This window comes from Mirounga angustirostris, unplaced genomic scaffold (genome assembly GCF_029215605.1).
Source record: "Mirounga angustirostris isolate CCGP_5_RB_7025 unplaced genomic scaffold, mMirAng1.0.hap1 SCAF_9, whole genome shotgun sequence".
In the NCBI taxonomy this organism is placed as follows: Eukaryota; Metazoa; Chordata; class Mammalia; order Carnivora; family Phocidae; genus Mirounga; species Mirounga angustirostris.
Genome location: NW_026991717.1, coordinates 49,447,580 through 49,464,543, shown reverse-complemented (window position 1 = coordinate 49,464,543; position 16,964 = coordinate 49,447,580). Strand labels below are relative to the sequence as shown.

The 16,964-nt window shown below is 37.2% G+C and overlaps 1 protein-coding gene and 1 pseudogene across 2 annotated transcripts in view; one reads left to right on the top strand and one right to left on the bottom strand.

Moving 5' to 3' along the window:
- Window positions 1-16,964, bottom strand: part of DNAAF4 (dynein axonemal assembly factor 4) — a 92,416-nt gene that overhangs the window by 42,781 nt on the left and 32,671 nt on the right. The window lies entirely within an intron of this gene.
- Window positions 1,733-2,302, top strand: LOC135361471 (ATP synthase subunit d, mitochondrial-like; annotated as a pseudogene). The gene has a single exon (XR_010404751.1). The product of XR_010404751.1 is annotated as an ATP synthase subunit d, mitochondrial-like (transcript).

The window sequence follows — 16,964 nt, the reverse complement described above, 5'->3', positions numbered from 1 at the left end:
GTAAATATGTGCAAAAATATAAAACACAATACAAATGGATAAACAAAATGTGGTATATACATGATAATAGATAATTATTCAGCCTTAAAATGGAAGAAAATTCTGACATATGCTCTCATGTAATAAACTTGAAGACATTATGCAAAATGAAATAAGCCAGTCATGAAAGGACAAATATGGTATGATTTCAACTACATGAGGTAGCTAAAGTAGTCAAATTCATAGAAACAGAAAGGAAAATGGGGGTCTGAGGGAAGAGAGGGATGGGGAGTTATCATTGTTTAATGGGCACAGTGTTTTAGTTTTGTAAGATAAATAAAGCTCTGATGATGGATGATGATGACGGTGGCACAACATTAATGTATTTAAAGCCACTCAACCGTACAATTAATGATTAAAATAATACATTTGATGTTACGTATATTATACCACAATCTAAGAATAAGCTTAAAAAGACAATACAATTCAACATCCACTTATGATAAAAATTCTCAAAGTGGGTACAGAGGTGACATACCTCAGTATGACAAACTCACAGCTAACATCATTCTCAATGGTGAAAAGCTGAAAGCTTTTCCCCTAAGATCAGGAACAAGATAAGGATGCACACTTTCACCACTTACATTCAACACAGTATTAGAAGTCTGTAGTCAGAGCAAGAAATAAAAGGCATCCAAATCAGAAAGGAAGAAGTAAAACTGTCACTATTTGCAGCAGACATGATATTATATATAGAAAACCCTACAGACTCCACAAAAAACTGTTAGAATAAACCAATTCAGTAAAGTTGCAGGATACATAATCAATGTACAAAAATCTGTTGCATTTCTGTACACTAATAACGAGCTATCAGAAAGAGAAAGTAAGAAAGCAATCCCATTTACAATTATATCAAAAGAATAAAATACCTAAAATTAAATTTAACCACAGAGGTAAAAAACGTGTATGCTGAAAACCATAAGACATTAATGAAAGAAAGTGGAGAAGACACAAATAGTAATATTCTATACTCATGAATTAAAAGAATTAATATTGTTAAAGTGTCCATACCACACAAAGCAATCTACAGATTCAATGAAATCTCTATGAAATTCCGGGTCATTTTTCACATTAATTGAAAAAACAACCATAAATATGCATGGAACCACATAAGACCCTGAATAACCAAAACAATCTTAAGAAAGAACAAAGCTGAAGGCATCAAGCCCCCAGATTTCAAACTATATTACAAAGCTATAGTAATTTAAAACTTAAAAGTACTCTATCAGCATAAAAACTGACACATAGATCAATGATATGGAATAGAGAGCCTAGAAATAAACTGATGCATATATGCCAATTAATTTATGACAAAGGAACCAAAAAGATACAATAAATGATATTGGGAAGACAGGATATCCACATGCAAAAGAATAAAACTGGACCACTGTCTCACACCATACACAAAATTTAACTCAAAATGGATTAATAACTTGATTGTAGGATCTAAAAACCATAAAACTCCTATAAGAAAACATAGGCAGTAAGTTTCTTGATAATTGGTCTTAGTGATGATTTTTTGGATTTGACACCAAAAACAAAGGCAAGAAAAGCAAAAATAAACAAGTGAGATCAAACTAAGAAGCTTCTGCATAGCAAAGGAAACCATCAACGAAATGAAAAGCTAACCTACTGAGTTCCGTTCCTTGCTGCTGTGGTCTCTGGGCCGCCGGGGTCGGTGAAGGATCTCAAGATGGCTGCGTGAAAACTTGCTCTAAAATCCATTGACTGGGTAGCTTTTGGGGAGATCATATCCCGAAACCAGAAGGCCATTGCTAACTCCCTGAAATCCTGGAATGAGACCCTTACCTCCAGGTTGGCTACTCTCCCTGAGAAACCACCTGCTATCGACTGGGCTTACTACAAGGCCAATGTGGCGAAGGCTGGTTTGGTAGATGACTTTGAGAAGAAGTTTAATGCCCTGAAGGTTCCTGTGCCAGAGGATAAATATACTGTTCAGGTGGATGCTGAAGAAAAAGAAGATGTGAAAAGTTGTGCCGAGTTTTTGTCTCTCTCAAAGGCCAGGATTGAGGAATATGAAAAAGAGCTGGAGAAGATGCGGAACATAATTCCATTTGATCAGATGACCATTGAGGACCTGAATGAAGTCTTTCCAGAAACCAAATTAGACAAGAAGAAGTATCCCTATTGGCCTCACAAGCCAATTGAGAATTTATAAACTTGAGTTGGGGTGAAAGCTCTGGCCCTCGTATTGTAAATGCTGGACATTAAAAATAATGATATGGAAAAAAAAAAAAAAAAAGCTAACCTACTGAATGAAAGAAAACATTTGTAAATTAAAATATCTGATAAGGGGCTAATATCCAAAAATACAAACCATCCAATTAAAAAATGAAGAGAGGACCCAAATAGACATTTTACCAAAGAAGACATACAGGTGGCCAACAGGTACATGAAAAGATCCTCAACATCACTAATTACCAGGGAAATGCAAATCAAAACCACAGTGAGATATTACCTTGCACCTGTTAGAATGGCTAGTATCAAAAGGAAAAGAAATAACAAGCGTTGGTGAGGATATGGAGAAAAGGGAACCCTTGTACATCGTTAGGGGGAGTATAAATTGGTGCAAACACTATGGAAAACTGTTTGGAGGTTCCTCGAAAAATTAACTATAAAACAACCACATGATCTACTTCCACAGAAAATGAAAACTTATACTAAAAAAGATATATGCATGGCCCCAGCTTTACGGCAGCAGTATTTACAATAGCCAAGACATGGAAACAATCTAAGTGTCTACCAATGGATGAACAGAAAGAAAATCTGGAATATATATACACACTAGGATATTGTTCAGCCACAAAAAAGAATGAAATCTTGCCATTTACAACAATACGGATGGACCTTGAGGGCATTATGCTAAGTGAAATAAAACAGAGAAAGACAAATACCATGTGATCTCACTTATATGTGCAATCTGTAAAACAAACAAAAAACCCCTAAGCTCATAGATACCATGAACAAACGTGATTGCCAGTGATGGGATGTTGGGTTGGGCGAAATGGGTAAAAGGGGTCAAAAGGTACAAATTTCCAGTTTTAAAACAAACAAATGAAAAAGGACTGCTGATATTATATTACATGGTTTAATCAAGAAAAAAAGACAATACAGACCTTTTTTTGCCTTTACTCTCTTGATTTCTTTAAAAACCTATGATTTCTTTTAAAAAGCGATAATTTTTAAAGTAGAATTATAACATATATTATTGAGTTATAACAACTACATACACATGAATGGCAAAGCAGCCCAAAGAGGTATTAGAGGAAAGTCGCTATATTTTACTGGAATTGAGTCAGTGTTTACTTGAAGTAGATTCTTATAAGTTAAAAGTGCATCTAGCAACCATTAAAAAGTTTTACAACAACCTAAATATATATATTATAAAGGAGCTCTAGTTTCAGCTTTGATAGGCAAAAAGCTTAGAAGGTTGTCACTCCAATCCTCACAACAACAAAAAAAGATGGACAAACTGAAAAACAACTAGTTTTCTTTGACTCATCAAAGAAGAAAGTTGCAGGGCAAACTGTTACCCTGTAATCTGGAGAGACAGGTGTATCCAAAAAGACACAAAGATCTGCTTACCTGTAGCAAAAGTAACTAGAGCTATAAACTAATAGGAATACTTAAATAGTAATTTTGACAAAATACTGGCGCTTAAGGGTGGACTAGCAGGAGAATGATAAACTTTCAGGCCACAGTCTTGAGAAATGCCCCCACATTTTTGTGGGCTTCACCTCCAGAAACTCCCTCAGGCTACAATGATGAAGCTCTGAATAAGATAACTGTGTCTCTGGCAAAGGGAGGGGAAGAATAGTCATTGTGGATTACAGAAATACCTAGAGCATTCTCCTTAAAGATCTACCATCCAGAGAAAAGGACTTTGCCAAAGCTTAAGTCCCTTATCTCTGCTGGGGGAAGAGAATCCCTCCCATTCCAGTCTTCTCCAGCCTCTCTGTCCAACCTAAGGAGAGAAGAAAATAGTTAATAGGGATTCAAAAAAATAGACCAGGAACACTACAGCCAAGGAAGGTAATAGGAGGCAGTGGGGAAAAGCTGTCTCACTGGGAGAAAACTTGTCAAGATCACAGTCCCAAGATACAGGCCCATGAAAAAAGTGATATTTAATTGAAAGATTATGAATGCTTCCTTTCCCTTACAATTTACTACCACACCAAAAGGGCTCCAGGATAATTAGAGTAGATTATATAAGAGAGAATCTTACGATAAAGACTCTCTCAGAAGAAGAAAAAATGGAGAAGCCCAGAGTCAAAGGGGGAGTTAAAAAAAAAAAATACCAGACACTAGAAGCCTTTAAAGCTTCTGATACATACAGCCACAGCTAACATTAAACATAGCAGCCACATTAAAATAAATCTATACCCTAACAGCCTAATAACCTCAGTTTCTACTACCTGATACAGGTCTAGCTTTCAATAAAAAATTGCAAGACCTGCCAAAAGGCAAGAAAAACACACCATAAAGAGACAATAATCAACAGAACCAGACTCAGATATAACACAAATATAAAAATGATCAGACATGGAATTTAAAATAACCGTTTAATATGTTAAGAATTCTAATGGGGGCGCCTGGGTGGCTCAGTTGGTTGAGCGACTGCCTTCGGCTCAGGTCATGATCCTGGAGTCCCGGGGTGGAGTCCCAAATCGGGCTCCCTGCTCAGCAGGGAGTCTGCTTCTCCCTCTGACCCTCCTCCCTCTCATGCTCTCTGTCTCTCATTCTCTCTCTCGCAAAAAAAAAAAAAAAAAAAAAAAAAATCTTAAAAAAGAATTCTAATGGAAAAAGTAGACAATATGCAAAAATGCCAGGTAAGAATATATCTTTTTTCAAAGATTTATTTATTCTAGGGGGAGGAGGGGCAGAGGGAGAGAGAATCTCCAGCAGGCTCCCCACTCCAGCAGAGCCTGACTCCATGCTAACCCACAACTGTGAGATTGACCTGAGCCAAAATCAAGAGTCAGATGCCTAACCAACTGAGCCACCCAGGTGTCCCAGGTAAGAATATCTTAAAGTATTATCTTCCACATGTAGCTATATATCATTCTAACGAAGAATTCCTTAAGAAGGAAAATTAAAATAATAACTCAGTCTAAAGTTTAATAGTTTTAAAATTTTTCTTGAAAGTTATAAACTTCTGAAATTATTTAGTTATTTATGTTCTATGGAAATGGGAATCTGGTGTTTAGAATTATATAGACATCTGTTACAGCCAAAGTTAAAATGGAACAAAACTGATTTTCATTTTATTTCTCCTCTCTTATATGAGCTAAATCATGGTCCCCAAATCCATATATTGAAGTCCTAATCCTCAAATGTGACAATATTTGGAGATAAGACCTACAAGGAGGTAATTAAGGTTAAATGAGACCATAAGGGTGGGATCCTAATAAAACAGAACTAGTGTCCTTATAAGAACAGACACCAGAGAGCTTTCTCTCTCTCTCTCTCTCTCTCTCTCTCTCTCTCCACCTTGTGAGAACACAGTGTGTAGGCAGTCATATATGTAAGTCAGGAGGAGAGTCTTCACTAGAAACTGAATTGACCCACACCTAGAGCTTGGCCTTCCCAGCCTCCAGAACTGTGAGGAAATAAATTTCTGTCATTTAAGCCATGCACTCTGTCATTTTTTGTTACGATAGCCTGAGCCAACTAAGACATTTCTCTTTTCCCTTTGGCAAATTTTCAAAATAGGTGAAAGGGGCCCAAAGAAAACAGTAAGAGCTATAAGGAGAGCCAATGGCTAATTAATTCACAAACCAAAAATAAAACTCATGAATTACTGAAAGGAAATTGTTCAGCTTTCCAACAAATTTGGACATAGGTTATCCTCCCTTTCAGTTTACTTCATTGAATTGATATTTGAACTTACTATAAAAAGCATAAGAATTTGTAAGTAACTTGGAAACTACACATGTAGACAAGAATAAAAGCAAGCTCTTATTACACTAGTTAGCTTTCCCTCTCTCCTTCAACAAAAGTTATTATGTGGTAGAAAATTCTGTTTTTACAGTATATGATTTCATAACCCTGTCACGATTTGTTTGGTATCTTTTAAAGATTCAGCTTCAGGGGTGCCTGGGTGACTCAGTCATTAAACGTCTGCCTTCAGCTCAGGTCATGATCCCAGGGTCCCTGAGATTGAGTCCCACATCGTGCTCCCTGCTCCGCGGGAAGCCTGCTTCTCCTTCTCCCACTCCCACTCCCCCTGCTTGTAGTCCCTCTCTCGCTGTGTCTCTCTCTGTCAAATAAATAAATAAAATCTTCAAAAAGAAAAAAAAAAAGATTCAGCTTCAGCTTACTGATGGAGAAATTTTTCTTAAGCCAGTACCCAAGTTTATTATACACAGAGACAGTACGGACATATTTAATATTATGTATGTTACAAAGTTCCCATTTGACTAGCCTTCAAATGCAAGGGACAGTGGGGGTATAGCTCAGTGGTAGAGCATTTGACTGCAAATGCAAGGGACAGGGGTGCCTTACTTGCTGTCAGTAGAGCATGTGACTCTTGATCTCCAGGTTGTGAGTCTGAGCCCCGTGTTGGGTGTGAAGAGTACTTAAAAATAAATAAAAACTTAAAAAAAAAAAAACAAATTCAAGGACCAAAACTGACAGGTTTGGGCCAATGAAAATTAGTTAATATACTTTTGTACCCTACCATTCATCTTATCCTTGCTGCTCAGTAATAATTTTATTCATCTCTGACAACTGACTTTTGCAAACAATTTCCTTTTTAGAGATGCCTAATTGGATTCTGCTACTTCCATCTCAAAAGACTTTGCTGTTGAGAAGACAGGAACCATTCAACAACTTCGGTTCTTTCAATTTTTCTCTAAACAAAAGTATTTCTTCTTCTACACTCTGTTCTTTCCAAAGCTAACAAATACCCTAATGGGTATAATGAATGAATGAATAAATTTTAACCATACCTCTGGAAGAGATGAAAAAGCTTGAAATAAACAAAAAAGGTGGACACATGTATGACTGCTGAAAGTTTACTTCTACACAAGTGCTGTGAATCTGGAATATACCTACACAAAAATGAGGTAGGTCAGCATACTTGACAAAATATATATATAAGAAAGGCAGTGTCAGAGATTACTGCCTTTTCTCTTTTTTTTTTTTTTTTTTAAAGATTTTATTTATTTATTTGAGACAGAGAGAATGAGAGAGACAGAGAGCACATGAGAGGGGGGAGGGTCAGAGGGAGAAGCAGGCTCCCTGCCGAGCAGGGAGCCCGATGCGGGACTTGATCCCAGGACTCCAGGATCATGACCTGAGCCGAAGGCAGTCGCTTAACCAACTGAGCCACCCAGGCGCCCTACTGCCTTTTCTGATGTTACCAAATTAATGGCTAAAGTTAATTTCTCATACGCTTAGAAATTTGTTAGATTTACACAGAAAATTAGTACATTCCTATTAGAGCAAAAAGAAATTAAAAGTAGGAAAAAGGGGGTGCCTGAGTTGCGCAGTCAGTTAAGCATCTGACTCTTGGTTTCAGCTCAGGTCGTGATCTCAGGGTCATGAGATCAGAGTCTGCTTAAGATTCTCTCTCCCTCTACCTCTGCCCCTCCTTGTTCACATGTACACACACATTCTCTCTCTCAAATAAATAAATAAATCTTAAAAAAAAAAAAAAGTAGGAAAAATAACCATAAGAAGGTAAGTCCTGGGGCGCCTGGGTGGCTCAGTTGGTTGGGCGACTGCCTTCAGCTCGGGTCATGATCCTGGCGTCCCGGGATCGAGTCCCGCATCGGGCTCCCTGCTCAGCAGGGGGTCTGCTTCTCCCTCTGACCCTCCCCCTTCTCATGTGCTCTCTCTCATTCTCTCTCAAATAAATAAATAAAATCTTTAAAAAAAAAAAAAAAGAAGGTAAGTACTGCCAGTTTTTTTTTAAAAAGTTTCCTTATTATGAAAAAATATGTTTATTATTGGGAGAACACAGAAAATACCAAAAAGAAAAAAATTACTAGTAATCTTACCATCCTTTCATTTTCTACTCATTTTTTAAATTATAAAAATAAGACTGGACACCTGGGTGGCTCAGTTGGTTAAGTGCCTTCGGCTCAGGTCGTGATCTCAGGGTCCTGGGATTGAGCCCAGCATTGGGTTCCTTGCTCGGGGTGGCAGGGTGGTGGGGGGGAGTCTGCTATTCCCTCTCTCACTGCCCCTTCACCCCCAGGTCGTGCACTCTCTCTCTCTCTCTCTCAAATAAATAAATAAAATCTTTTAACAAAATAAGATTTTAGGGGTGCCTGGCTGGCTCAGTCAGTAAAGTGCATGACTCTTGATCTCAGGGTTGTGAGTTCGAGCCCCATGTTGGATATGGAGATTACTTAAAAATAAAAAATAAAAAATCCTTAAAAGAAATAAAATTTTATGAAATGACCTTTTCAAATTATCAGATAACATATGGATATGCTACAATAATAATTGAAATGGAAAAGCCAATCTTCAAATTCAAATAGAATTACAAGGGACCGAGAATAGCCAAAATATCTTGAAAAATAAAATCTTGGAGGGCTCACACTTCCTAATATCAAAACTTACAACAAAGCTACAGTAGTCAGGAAAGTGTGGTACTGACAGAGACAGACATATAGATCAATGGAATAAAATTGAGAACCAGAGAATAAATCCATGCCCAATGAGCTGATTGATTTTTGACAAGGTCAAGACTATTCAATGCGGAAAGAATAGTCTCTTAAACAAATGCTCCTGGGACAACTAAAAATCCACACGCCGAAGAATAAAGCAGGACTCATAGCTCAAATCATATACAAAAAATAACTCAAAATAGGGGCACCTGGGTGGCTCAGTTTTTAAGCGTCTGCCTTCAGCTCAGGTCATGATCCCAGGGTCCTGGAATCGAGCCCTGCATCGGGCTCCCTGCTCCGCAGGAAGCCTGCTTCTCCCTCTCCCACTCCCCCTGCTTGTGTTCCCTCTCTCGCTGTGTCTCTCTGTCAAATAAATAAATAAAATCTTTAAAAAAAAAAATAACTCAAAATAAATGAACAACTTAATATAAGAGGTAAAAACCATAAAACTCCTAGAAGAAAACACAAGGTAAACCTTCATGACCTTGGATTTAGCACTGAATTTTTATTTATTTAGTTTTTTTAAGATTTACTTATTTATTTTAGAGAGTGAACAGGAACAGGGGTGGAGAGGGGCAGAGGGAGAGAGAAAATCGTGAAGTAGGCTCCCTGCTAAGCACAGAGCCTGATGCGGGGCTCGATCCCAGGACCCTGAGATCATGACCTGAGCCGAAACCAAGAGTTTAACTGACTTAACTGACTAAGCCACCCAGGTACCCCACCACTGAATTTTTAGATATGACTGACACCAAAAGTATGAGCAACAAAAGAAAAATAGGCAAATTGGACTTTATGAAACTTAAAGCTTTTGTATGTCACAGGATACTAGCAAAGTGAAAAAAATCTATAAATTGGGGGAAATTTTCGCAAATCATTTTCTGATAAGGATCTATTATCTTGAATATATAACTCTTACAACTCAACAACAAAAACAAATAATCCAATTTAAAAATGAACAAAGGACTTTATTAGATATACAATTAAGATATACAAATGGCTAAGAAACACTTGGGAAGATTCTCAACATCACTAACATTAGGTAAATGTAAATCAAAACCACATTGAGATACCATTTCCCACCCATTAGGATGGTTATAATCATGAAGAGAAAATCTAAGCAGGCCAATTATAAGAGAGATTGAAGCAGTCATCAAAAACCTCCCAACAGGGGTGCTTGGGTGGCCCAGTTGGTTAGGTGTCTGCCTTTGGCTCAGGTCATGATCCCAGGGTTGGGGGATCAAGCACCACGTTAGGCTCCCTGCTCAGCGGGGAGTTTGCTTCTCCCTCTCCCTCTGCCCCTCCTCCTACACATGCACACACTCTCTCTCTCTCTCAGGTAAATAAGTAAAATATTTCAATAAATAAGCAAACAAACAAAAAAACTCCAACAAAGAAAAGTCCAGCATGAGATGGCTTCACTGGTCTATTCCACCAAACATAAAAAAAGAATTAATACATACCATTTTTTTAAATCTTCCAAAACTGAAGAGTGGGGAACACTCCCAGACTCATTTTATGAGGCCAGCACTACTCTGGTACCAAAGTCAAATGAGGACACTACAAGAAAAGAATACTATAGGCCAATATCCCTAATGAATATACATGTAAAAATTCTCAATAAAATATTAGCAAACTGAACTCAACAGTATATTGAAAGGATTATACACCATGACCAAATAAGATTTATTCCTTGGATGCAGGATAGTTCAATATATGCAAATCAATCAATGTCATACACCAATTTAACAAAATGAAGGGTTAAAATCATATGATCGTTTCAATAGATATAGAAAAAGCATTTAACAAAATTCAACATCCTTCCAAGAAATGAGGGATCTGTACAGTGAAAACTACAAAACATTGCTGAAAGAAATTGAAGAAGACACAAATAAATGGAAAGATATCCCATGTTCATATTGGAAGAATTAATATTGTTAAAATATCCACACTACCCAAAGTGATCTACAGAGTCAGTGCAACCGCTATCAAAATTCCAATGGCATTTTTCACAGAAATAGAAAAAAAAAAAAAAAATCCTAAAATTTAGATGGAACCAAAAAAGATTCTGACTAGTTAAAGCAATCTTGAGCAAGAAGAGCAAAGCTGGAGGAATCATACTTTCTGATTTCAAACTATATTATAAAGCTATAATAATCAAAACAGTATGGTATTGCCATAAAAACAGACACATAGATCAATGGAACAGAACAGAGAGCCCAGAAATAAACCTATGCATGTATGATCAATTAATTTTTGACAAAAGCACTAAGAATGTAGAGTGATGAAAGGATAGTCTGTTCAGTAAATGGTGCTAGAAAAAAATGGATATTCACATACAAAAGAACAAAACTGGATCCCTACCTTACACCATACAAAAAAATCTACTCAAAATGGATTAAAGACTTGAATGTAAAAACCAAAACCTAAAACTCCTAGAAGAAAACATAGGTGGTAAGTTCCTTGACATTGGTTTGGCAATGACTTTTTAGATTTGACACTAAAAGCAAAGGCAACAAAAGCAAAAATAAGGTAAGACTACATCTTCAGAGCTTCTGCACAGCAAAAGAAAACATCAACAATATGAAAAGGTAATGTACTGAATGAGAGAAATATCTGTAAACCACACAGCCAATAAGGGGTTAATATGCAAAATATAGAAGAACTCATATAACTCAGTAGCAAGAAAGTAAATAAAAACTTTTAAATGGGCCAAGGACCTGACTAGTCATTTTTCCAAAGAAGATATATAAATGACTAATAGACATATATATTCAAAGGAAACAAAATCACTATCTCCAAGAGATGTCTTTATACTACCATACCTTGTTCACTGCAATATTATTCACGATAGCCAAGATATAGAAACAATCTTTTTTTTTTTTAGAGATTTTATTTATTTATTTGAGAGGGGGGAGGGGGCAGATAGAGAGAGAAGTAGACTCTCTGTTGAGCAGTGACTCCCCGCCGAGATCAAGACCTGAGCCAAAGTCAGATGCTTAACTGACTGAGCCACCCAGGCACCCCTATAGAAACAATCTTAAGTGTCCACTGATGGATGGATAAAGAAAATGTGATATGTATATATGTATATATATATATATATATATATATATACACACACACACACATATATATATATGTGTGTGCATATACACACACATTATGTTCATTATATACACACACATATATATTATGTATATACTATATGTAACATATGCATAGTATATATGAAATACAGCATATCATTTACACGTAGAATTTTTTTTTTTAAGTTGAACTTATAGAAACAAAGAGCAGAATGGTGGTGGTCAGGGGCTAGGGGGCAAGGGAAATGGGGAGAAGCTGTAATAGGGTACAAATTTTTAGCTCTAAGTGCTGAGATCCAATGTAAAGGTAACTTTATGAAGTGATATATGTATTTTTTTGAATTCCATCAAACATTTATTTTTTTATTATGTTCAGTTAGCCAACATATAGTACATCATTAGTTTTTGATGTATTGTTCAACAATTCACTAGTTGCGTATAACACACAGTGCTCATCACAACACATGCCCTCCTTAATACCCACCACCTGGTTACCCCATCCCCCCACCCCCCTCCCTTCTGTAACACTCAGTTTGTTTCTCGGAGTCCAGAGTCTCTCATGGTTTGTCTCCTTCTCTGATTTCTTCCCATTCAGTTTTCCCTCCCTTTGTGATAGATTAATTAATTAATTAATTAATTAATGTGATATATACATTAATTATGGGATTCCTTTCACAAAATATATGTATATCAACTGTTCACATTATACACTTTAGATATATTACATTTTTGTCAAATTATACCTCAATAAAACTGGAAAATAAAATACTTAAAAATAAAATAAAAGCCACCATGGCAGCACTTTGAAGGAAAAACGAACAAAAAAATGTATTTGATCTGTAAAACTTCTTGGGGCGCCTGGGTGGCTTAGTCATGGGGTGTCTGCCTTCGGCTCAGATCATGATCCCAGGGTCCTGGGAGAACCCCGCATTGGGTTCCCTGCTCCGCAGGGAGACTGCTTCTCCCTCTCCCACTCCCCCTGCTTGTGTTCCTTCTCGCTGTGTCTCTCTCTGTCAAATAAATAAATAAAATCTTAAAAAAATAATAAAACTTCTCAATAAGAAATATCAAAGATAATAAAGGTGAAAAATAAAATTCAAAAGGAATTTTGATACAAAGACTGAGTATACTAACAGCACAATTAAGTGTCTTACGATGGTAATAACTGTTAATAACAAATAAAGTAAGAGAATGAAGATTTCACATATAAGGAGTAGGTCAAAGGAGTTAGGAGATACCAAAAGCATAGAGCCCTAAGAATGGTTTATAGGGAAAATGCTAAACATGCAAAAGCAAGAAACAGGATTGTGAGAAAGTCAATAGGGTCAACAGTGCTGACGTGCATTGAAAGGGAAGAAAGTGCAGAAAAAGGAGGGGCTGGGGGATAAAAAAAATTCTAGGAACATGAACATTACTATTAAAAAATGGAATAAAAAAAGAGCCAAGCAGTTCCTTGTGGTTTTTGTACATTGTACACACTTCCAATAAACAGGGCATCTGGTTCACTGATAAGAACTTTTTAAGGCCCTATAGCATAACCTAGACAATTCCAGAAAGCAACTTATACCTCATCTGCATGAATATGCAAAGTTGTTTCACAGTTTGAGTTTCAACTTTGTGAAAATGACAGAAGAAAGCACTTCAAATTTGATTTACCTAGGTTAAAAGCTCAGAGGGCAAAAGTGAAGTAGTACTTCCCCTGAAGAAGAAAACAAAAAGGAAACTCAAAAGGGAAGAGGGTAACCTATAAAATAAAATAGTAAAGAAGACAGACAAAGCAGGCAGTAGCAGTCAAAATTGTCAGACAAAGAGAGCATGTTTCAGAAGATCAGTTTGGTGTCAGTATTCCAAACTTCCATTAATCACCTCAAAACGTATACCTCCACCTCAACCTCTTTCTCTCTTGCCTCCTTCGCCCTGAAAACAAAGGATTCTTTTTAACTGTCTGTGTCCTTCAGAATTTTCCAAATCGTGTTATTCCTTATTCCTGCCCTCTAGTGTCCAAAGATAAAATATACTGCTCTTAGCTAAGACTAATTTTTTCACCTGTTCCAACCTTCATCCCACCTGTTCCATCATCATCAGTCCCCTCCCTTGGTTGTATTATCAACTTCTCTCTCTTTACTAGCTTCCTTCTTCAACATGTAAACGTGCTCAGGTTCTTTCCATCTTAAAAATACAAAAGCTCTGCCTCTACCCTGCAACCACTTCATACTCATTAACCAGAATGAGCTTTTCCAACACACAAACCCAATTAATTTGATATTCTTGCTGAAAAATCCCTTAAGAGTTCCCCATTACCTGCAGAAAAATTTTCAAGATACTAAGCTTTATTTCTGACCAACAAATGTTCCCTCACTGGGCCATATTCTGTCATGGACTTATCCAAGTTATTTATAATTTTTCCATTTATTCCTCAGATACCTGTGACTCATTCTCCAATATTTGGCACAAAAAACACTGCCTCATATTTCCTGCCTGTACTCTCAGACTGAGATACCAATCTTTCGTCAGTGTTCTCTTTCTATCCTCCCATGACTTCTCATGCATCCTATGGTGTAATCTGTTTTTTCTTGTCTGTCACCTTCTCTATACCATGAGTAAACTGAGAGTGAAGACTGACTTGTTCAGCTCTGTAGCGACACCTTTCACAGTTTTCAATAAATAACTGTTAAATGAATGAATGATAGATCAGCAGCAAAGACACCAAAAAGCTGATGCTGTAAACCAAGTGTGAAGCATCAAACACTTCAAAACTCATTGAAATGTGTTCAAATTTTAATATTTTACAACATTGAAAGCAATTGTTTTATGGAGCTTACAAGGGAGCCAACAAAATAGCCTGTCTTCCCCTGGGCCTTGTTATATGCAGACATGGATCATCTCACTATCAACCTAAGGATGAGCAGACACAAGGAAAGGCAGTGCTAAAGATGATGCAGAGAAATGGAATCAGAGCCTTGATTTAACTACATTTGATCACTGCTTTATCTCTGAACTTTTCCTGCTGGATGAATCAAGTTCTCTTTATTATTTAAACCCTAATCTTTTAAATTCAAACTAATTGAGTAAAATTAATTGCAAAATGGCCCCAAATTCCTCCCATCCCTCTCTGCACACCCCTTTGCAATATGACTTAATCCCTCTTTCGTAGAAGAGGTGTAGTCTCTCTCTCCAGTGACTTATTTTGGCTAACTGGACATTAGCAAATATGACATAGCAGAAGCTTTAAAAGTGCTTGTGCATTAGGGCTTTCCCTTTCTTGCTACCAAGAACCTGGACTACGAAGTCAAGAAGCCCTGGAGACTGAAATACCACATGTAGAGAGAGGCTACAGCTCTTCCAGGCAAGGTTTTAGACATGTGAGTGAGGCCATCCTAGCACATCCAGCCATAATAAATCCAGCCCCAGCTGACAAGAAATGCCTCACCAACACACAGAATGTTGAGAAGTAAGTCTTTGTGCCTTTACATCACTAAATTTTGGATAGTTTATTACACAGTGTTATTGACTGGATGTTTGTGTCCCCGCCAAATGTATATGTTGAAGCCTTAATCCTCAGAGTGGCTGTACTTGGAAATGGGGACTTTGATGAAGCAATTAGGGTTAAATGAGGTCATAAGCATGGGGCCCTGATAGAACAGGATTAGTGCCCTACTAAGAAGAGACACCTGATTTCTTTCTTTCTCTCTCTCCACCAACTACAAGCCAAGAATAGACTCCTCATCTGAAACTGACTTTGCTGGACCTCAATCTGAGACTTCTGGACTCCAGAACTTTTAGAAAATAAATGTCTGTCATTTAAGCCATCCAATCTGTGGTATTTTGTTACGGTAGGCCAAGCAGACTAATACATACAGCACAGTGAACTGACATAATGAGTCTTAGCACCAGCCCTGCTAATTATTTTTAAAAGATTACTATTAAGGAGGGCCTGGGTGGCTCAGTCAGTTAAGCGTCTGCCTTTGGCTCAGGTCATGATCCCAGGGTCCTGGGATCGAGGCCCAAGGCCGTGTCCGGCTTCCCGCTCAGCGGGGAGTCTGCTTCTCCCTCTCCCCTGTTCATGCTCTCTCGCACTCTCTCTCTCTCTCCATCTCTCTCTCTAAAATAAATAAATAAAATCTTTTAAAAAAGATAACTACCAAAAAACTATTATTTTTTGAGATGTAAATCAAGTTTTAATTTTTGGTTTAAGCTAATAACAGGTTGCCTTTTGTTGTTTTAGCTCTTCATCTACTATTACTGAACCTTGAAAGTTCTTTTCTGAATGTCTAAGATTAGACAGAGTAAAAAATGTTGCATCTATCCATCAAAATAGGACTTAGCTACTGTCACAGGGTCCTAGAACAATGTATTTACATTAATTCATTCAAATATTTGAGCACCTACTATTTAACTTGGCAATAGCTGTAATAAGGATGAAAGAAAACATAATCTCAACTCTGAACTCTATTGAAGGAAAGAAACAAACAAAATGGACCATTTGTAGTATAGGTTATAGACTTTCATAGGTGCTTTCCACTTTCATATCATCTACAGCTTCATATTTTATACACTAACACCCCAAAACCACCTTTCCAAATACCAAATCAGGCTTTCAGATATAAGTACATTAATAACTTCAAGGCACAGTATGGTGGTACTGCCAGTTTTGTTATTTTACCAATACAGCAAAATGTATACCATTATTTATCTATTTTATTAGTTCAGGGAATATTTATCTGTTACCACAAATTTTATATTATTTTGCTTTTATTTTTTAAAATTCAGGAAAATGATAAAATCAAAAGGCTGACAGCATGGGGCGCCTGGGCGGCTCAGTCGTTAAGCGTCTGCCTTTGGCTCAGGTCATGATCCCGGGGTTCTGGGATCGAGCCCCGCATCGGGCTCCCTGCTCGGCAGGAGGCCTGCTTCTCCCTCTCCACTCCCCCTGCTTGTGTTCCCTCTCTCGCTGTATCTCTCTCTGTCAAATAAATAAAAATCTTTAAAAAAAAAAAGGCTGACAGCAGTGATAACACAATAAGGAAAAGATGGAACTCAAGTATACTGAAAGCAGGAATCTTTGGTCAGCTGACCATGTGCTAAATTTTTAAGTAAAGGACACTATATAACCATAGGGTATATATAAAAGACAAATAGAAGTAATAAAAGAAGTGGAGACATCCTTGGAATCATGAACTGTTGATTATGAATACAATAC